Source organism: Bubalus bubalis, chromosome 2 (assembly GCF_019923935.1).
Source record: "Bubalus bubalis isolate 160015118507 breed Murrah chromosome 2, NDDB_SH_1, whole genome shotgun sequence".
Lineage (NCBI taxonomy): Eukaryota > Metazoa > Chordata > Mammalia > Artiodactyla > Bovidae > Bubalus > Bubalus bubalis.
The window spans coordinates 14,270,643-14,277,592 of NC_059158.1; the positions used below are offsets into that span (position 1 = coordinate 14,270,643).

Sequence of the window (6,950 nt, forward strand, 5' to 3'; positions counted from 1 at the left end):
AAACATATTCATCGCCTTCAAAAGTTTTCTCCTGCTTTCTTTCTTCTTCCTCTTCTGTTGCTGTTATTCTTGTGTGTGCTATTAGAGCATACAATACAGTATTAACTACAAACACTATGCTGTATTCTATCTGTAAATCTCTAGCATTTATTCATCTTGCATAACTGAAACTGTACCCTTTGATTTATCTTCAGATAATTTAGTAATCACAGAAGTTACATCGTTCAGCTTCATGAAAAGATACATTATATGTAACTTCAAAGTACTACAGCGAAGAATATATTTTTCATGACTTATAATTCTGTTGAATTTTGAGATCGTTAGGGAATGAGCTCATGTTGTTCTCACCCAACTCTGAGTTTTCATTGTCAGAAAAAGGGCTCCACCCTCCCCTTTGCTGGCTATGATAAACAGCCCTGCCAAAGCTGCCCTGGTGGTTACACTGTATTGGGAGTTCTCCTCCAAAGTGAAACTTGGCTGGGCAAACGCCACTCCTCCTATCACTCCTAAAGAGTCTATATTTGGAGAACCAGTTTACCCTGCTCTGATTCTTTTTGTACTTATTTTTTGGCAGTTTCTTCCCTTAATCATCCCTGGCTTAATTCTAAGCTTAAAAATAGAGCATGCATATGAATGATGAGTGATTAGGCTTCTGAAAGTGAGTATATATATTCACTTATAGATTGTGTGTATGCATGCTGTCATGTCTGACTCTTTGCAACTCCATGGACTGTATAGCCTACCAAGCTCCTTTGTCCATGGAATTTTCCAAGCAAGAATACTGGAGTGGGTTGCCATATCCACTCCAGGGATCTTCCCGAGCCAGGGATCGAACTGTATCTCTTGTATCTCCTGCACTGGCAGGCAAATTCTTTACCAGAGTCACTTGGGAAACCCCCTACTTATTGATATATAGATACAGATTATTAATCTATCTGCCTTTGATTGAAGTTTTACTCTTTTGATTTTCTTAATCTACTTGTATTCTGTTGGCTGTAACTGCTAAATAATTTCACTCATTCCTTCATTTTGAGGTGCTGCCTCTGAGAATCATGAAAATTAAATGACTTATCTATATGTAGTGCTAGTGGTAAAGAACTTGGCTGCCAACGCATGGGACAAGAGACTTGGGTTCAATCCCTGGGTTGGGAAGATCCCCTGGAGAAGGAAATGGCAACCCACTCCAGTATTCTTGCCTGGAGAATCCCATGGACAAAGGAGCCTGTGGGGTTACCTGTCCATAAGGTTGCCAAGAGTCGGACATGACTGAAGCGATTTAGCACATAGACATCTATACGTGAAACCATTTCATAGTGCCCAGAATATAGTCACAGTTCAATAAATGGTAGGTTTTACATGTTGTCATATCATCACTACCAACAGGCATCTCCACTTTATTCCCTCCCGAGTTCATTCCCATTCATAGTGTGTCAAATAACTCTCAAAAAACTATGTCTGGAATTACCTACCTTTACCTATAGGCTTGGTAAAATCTCATATGTACATTGTTTTTTAAATTTATTATTACATTTACTGTTGATGACGTTAGTATTTTTCAAAATGTGCTCCTTGAGTCGCTGCTTTTGAATTATGGGAAGCAGAGAAACTAGGGGTGGTCCCCAGTTATCTGTGTTTTAGGCAAGTACACAGGAGATTGGGTTATGCACACCACCATTTGGGAACATGTGCTAGTCTACTTTTGATCCCTACCGTCTCATCAATGCCATCACTTTGCTGTTGATTTTTAAGACGGTAAAAGAGATTTATCTTACCGCAGCCTTAAAGTAACCCATATTTGCAGAGTATAATTCTTTAGCTCATAATTAAAATATATACCTATACTACTACTATTATAAAGGTTAAAATCTCTAGGGGAAATAGAAGGGCCAAGTACAAATTGCTAGGTAATGGATGAATGATAATACAACGATTCAAACCTTGTCAGGGTTTAGGTACCTTCCTAAGCTCCCGTGTGTCCCTAAACTGTAAGCTCCAATAACATAGTTAGAAGGGAACTGGCTATTTCCCTGCTTTCATTAGAAGATGGAATTTGACGGTGCACTGTTGTATACGCTGTAAATCCTTTTTAGAGCTATATAAACTCTACTTCCTAGAAAAGAAGTCAATAACAACGTGGAAGATAGCCAGAATTCATCTTTGCGATAGGACTATGGAGTAATGAGACTAGTTTTCTTGGATGACTTACAGAAATCAAAATTGATAACATAAAGCCATACTTTGTATTTCAAAAACACAACCGCTACACGACTATAAATATCTTCGGAGTTGTAGATGAGATTCTTGAGCTAGATGGTAATGTTCAACGCATATGCACACAGCAAGCAGGATGCTTTAAAATAAGTGCTGAATCTCTTGCAAGATGAAATATTAGTACTATTGACACAGGCCAAGTACCTTTATCACCAAGGTGTCTGTTTATCTCTTTGTTTTCTTTAGTAAAGTAGCATTAGGCATTTAGAAGTGAAGACCAGTGAAGCATTTTACTAAAACTATAATTGCAAAGCTAATTGGAGATTGCAAATTAAGTGGGAATAGTGTGCAGAGTGATGTAAGGATGCCATCAAATCATAGAAATTACATTTGGAAAGGATCTAGATTATTTCCAGTCCAACCTCCCACCCCGATCCTCATATTCTGCTTTAAATATGTGAATACAGGGGAAATCCTATGTCTTTATCCAGTAAATATTTATATCATGCTCCAGCAACTGTCATTAAAATAATAATTGGTTCAAAGTACGTTCTCTCACATTTTTTCCCTCCTTATATTTACCTTCCTAGATGTCAGACCTGAATTCCTGACCCCAAACCCTTGTATTTTCTCTGTTATCTCTGAAACACTGGTTCAGAGATATTTGTTATTTTAGTACCCAGAGACTTCCCAATTACCAATCCAAATTCTTCTGCTGGTTACAAGACAGCCTTTATTCAGCATGTATTACTACCATGGTAGAATTATAAAAATTAACCAGCCAAGAGGAGAAGCCATAATGTTCTAGACACCTGATTTTTACTTATGACAAGGGAACAAGAACTAACATGGAGATCTTCAGCCAATTTCTCTCCTCTGCCATGGACCATCCCACTAGCAAGTTGATGGACTATTGAGAAATGGTCTTTGAAGCTGGGTATCACCCTAGCTGCACCCGTCTACTCACTCCTAAAACCTGGTACCCTCTAGAAATATAGTAACTAGAACAGAGATAGAACTCTGACTACTACGTCTTCTGATTTTTTGAAACAATTCTAAATTTTGTCAAGGCATAAGGCAGATAATGTTTTTTTTTTTTTTTTTGGTTACTCCAAGTCTGAAGGAAGGAGAAAGTCCCTTATAACACCTGCCATAAAGATCTTGAGGAGGGCATGGCAATCCATTCCAGTATTCCTGCCTGGAGAATCCCCAGGGACAGAAGTGTCTAGCAGGCTACAGTTCATGGGGTCGCAAAGAGTCAGACATGACTGAGGGACTAAGCACATAAAGATCTTAGAACCACCGTTTCAATAAAATGCTAACCACTCTTTTTTCATTTCAGCAGGACAGATATAAAAAGATGCCCCAGGAGCCTGATGGCTCAACAAACGTGCTACGGCAGGGTGAAGGAAGAAGGAAGAGTGCTCTCCTATTGTTATTTCCTGTCCCTTCAGAAATGAAATGATGGACTTCAGACCTCCTGAATTACAGAAGCAGGTTAAAACACTGATCATATTCCAACTGAGAAAATGAAGAATCATTTTCATACTAAGGACATTTGTATTCCAAGATGAATTTTGCCAAAATAGGTAAGTTTTATTGGTAACATTATTATAACACCCTTTCTAAACTCCCGGAGTCAAATGAAACCTTGTACCCACTTAATTGACATAGTTCTCTGTTTGGTTGTTTAATAAAGTGAATTAGCACCTAAGTGTCCAAAAAGAACTTCATTTTAAAAATGCCTTTTCAGTTGAACAGCAGCAGCCAGGGCTCTGCGCTCCCCCGTGGCTGTGGGTCTCCACAAGGGCCACAAGGCGACTAAGAACATGAGCAAGTTGAGGCACAGCCACCGGCGTGGGTACGTCACCAAACACACACCAAGTTCCTGAAGGACACGATGCGGGCGGTGTGCGGCTTCGCCCCTCATGAGCCGCGGGCCATGGAGCTGCTCACAGTCTCCAAGGACGAGTGGGCCCTCAAGGTCATCAAGAAAAGGGTGGAGACGCACATTCACACCAAGAGGAAGAGAGAGGAGCTGAGCAACGTCCTAGCCATCATGAGGAGAGCGGCAGCCAAGAAGGACTGAACACTTCCCCTCTGTGCACAATAAACCTTTTCAGAAAAAAAAAAAAAAAGGCCTTTTCTGTTTACTTATTCCTGATTTAAATTTTTATCAATAGAACAGGTGGTTTACCTTTTGCCATTGGAGTACATTATGGTGGTTACTACTGAAGGCTGGTAGTGTAGACATGGAGGAATAAAAAGGTTTGGGTCAACGTGGGTGAATATAGTGATTTGTTGGTGTATATCAGGGACATAAACTTCATTGTCAAATTTGTTTGCAACTGCATGTAAATTCTGATTGTAGGAGATGCTTGATCAAGAAAATAAAGAGTTGAAAAGAAGAAATGAGAGGTATTTCTAGCCCTCTGACCTCTCTTTCCTACTACATCCCTCCCTTGAGAAGTCTCCAGCAAATGCATACTTTAAAGTTTTATCAGCCTACCTAAGGCTTTTTGCTAAGTAGACAAGAACCTTTCTGGGATGTCAGCTGATCTGGTGAATCCACCATTACTCTGCCCCAGCCCTTGCCCGTTCTCATTTCAATAAGTCAGCCACACTCTAAGTCTGTGCAAAATCTGCCAGTCACCTCTGACCCGCTCTTCACTAGGGTGTCATCCTAATAGATTCTGTCGACCCCCCTGAACAGCCTGATGAATTCTTAGTATATGGATAATTCTCTTTACTGCCTATGATAAGTAGCAAAAGATAAGGAAGAACCAGCCTTGCCGATAAGATGTTTTTAACAGTTGAAAATTCAAACAAACAATTCTGGAAATTCCCTGGCAGTCCAGGAGTGAGGATGCAGGGCTCTTGCTACCAGGGCCCTGGGTTCGATCCCTACTCGGGAACTAAGATCCCACAAGTTGTGTAGTGTGGTTAAAAAAAATAAATAAAACACACAATCCTGACACAGCTTAAGGAGAATTACATAGTAGCATGACAGCAAATGCAAACTGTCATGTAACATTGATGATGTGATAAGAGAACACAGGAAAAACTATAAATAATGAAATATTTATGTCTGTATTCTTAGTCTCACAGTCATGTCTGACTCTTTGTGACCTCATGGACCATAGCCCGCCATGCTCCTATGTCCTTGGAATTCTCCAAGCAAGAATATTGGAGTGGGTTGCCATTTCCTCCTCCAGAAGATCTTCCCAACCCGGATCAAACCTGAACCACATCTTTTGTGTCTCCTACATTGGCAAGCAGATTCTTCACCACTGCACCACCCAGGAAAGCCCTTCTTATTGATAAGAGGACATACCAAAACAATGGAAAAAATAAAATATCTATAATAAATCATGGCATGTCCGGTGGGCTCTTCCATCCATGGAATTTTCTAGGCAAGAGTACTGGAGTGGGTTGCCATTTCTTTCTCCAGAATAGAATACTAGGCAACCATAAAAACTATGAGAAAGCCAAGTAATTATTGATCTGGAACTACACCCATATTATATGAAGTGAAAAATTAGATTTCTGGGAAGTATGCATTGCACACTAAAATCTCTGTTCAAGAAATAATATTTGTTTTCATGGGAAATATACACAATAATATATTAACAGTGGTTTGTGCATGACCTTTATTTTTCATCTTTGTGTTTGGAATTTCTTTCCAATTTGTATACACATTTATTATAAAATGGAAAATGAATAAAGCTACTCTAGAAAATTATAGTGAGGGAATGCATGATAGATGGCTTCCCAGATGAAGAAACCACATTGATCTAAGTCCTACTATGGTTTTTGAAAGAGTTGGTGTCTCTGGATTGGAAGAAAGAGGAGTGAAACGTTGTTTAGATGGGATAAAAATTATGAGATGAAGAAAAGTACTTGGTGACTGTAGGGAAATGAAAGTTTAGGGTTTGGACTGAAGCAGAGAGAAGGAGGGATACCCTTAAAGCTTCAGTCCTCCAAGCCTCTGCACTTTCTCTTCCCACTACCTGAAAAGTCTTCTTCCACTGATGAAGTCATCTTCAAGACCCAACTGGAATACCTCTTCCTCTGTGATGTTTCCTTTTGGACTCAGGTGTTGGTTTTTGCTTCCACTGTGTCCCATCTATGCCTGTACTATGGCACAGAATGCACTTGTATTGCATTGATTACTTTTTAAATTGTTTAAACCATTTTGTAAACAGCAAGCTCAAGGAGGGGCTTATTTTTCTTCAACATGGTGCTGTCATATAATAGTTACACAAGATATGTGTGTGCAGGTTTGACTCGAATTGAACTGAACTGAAACAGTTTTGGAGAAAGATTAGTTAACAGAGAGTCTTAAAAGTAAGGCTGAGGAGTTGGGTTTGATTTAATCTATCATATAGAGGTTTAAGCATATATCCCTTTGGTATATGAGGAAGCTTCTAGAAGATGGATAAAAAGAAAGCACTACCATTCTTTCAACTCGGTTCACCAGAGATTGGAGTTGGCAGCTCTGGGAAAGCTATTGATGGACAGTATTGGAAGGTGCTGAACATTGCCCATTTAACTACCTACCAGAGGGCAAAACTCATTTTATGTAGTACAGGCTGTAGATTCCTGACTAAGTCAGACCAATGGGTGGATGACCCATGTTAAAATATTTTCAATAAGTTTCTTTGATCTCATGTAACTCCAATCTTATGCCAAAAAGAAGCTTCAATGACAATATATGCACCATTTTTTACAACACCGTC

The 6,950-nt window shown here is 39.5% G+C and overlaps 1 pseudogene; it reads left to right on the forward strand.

The window, feature by feature from the left end:
* The first annotated feature begins 3,781 nt into the window (after positions 1-3,781).
* Positions 3,782-4,578, forward strand: LOC102401151 (annotated as a pseudogene).
* The last annotated feature ends 2,372 nt before the right edge of the window (positions 4,579-6,950 follow it).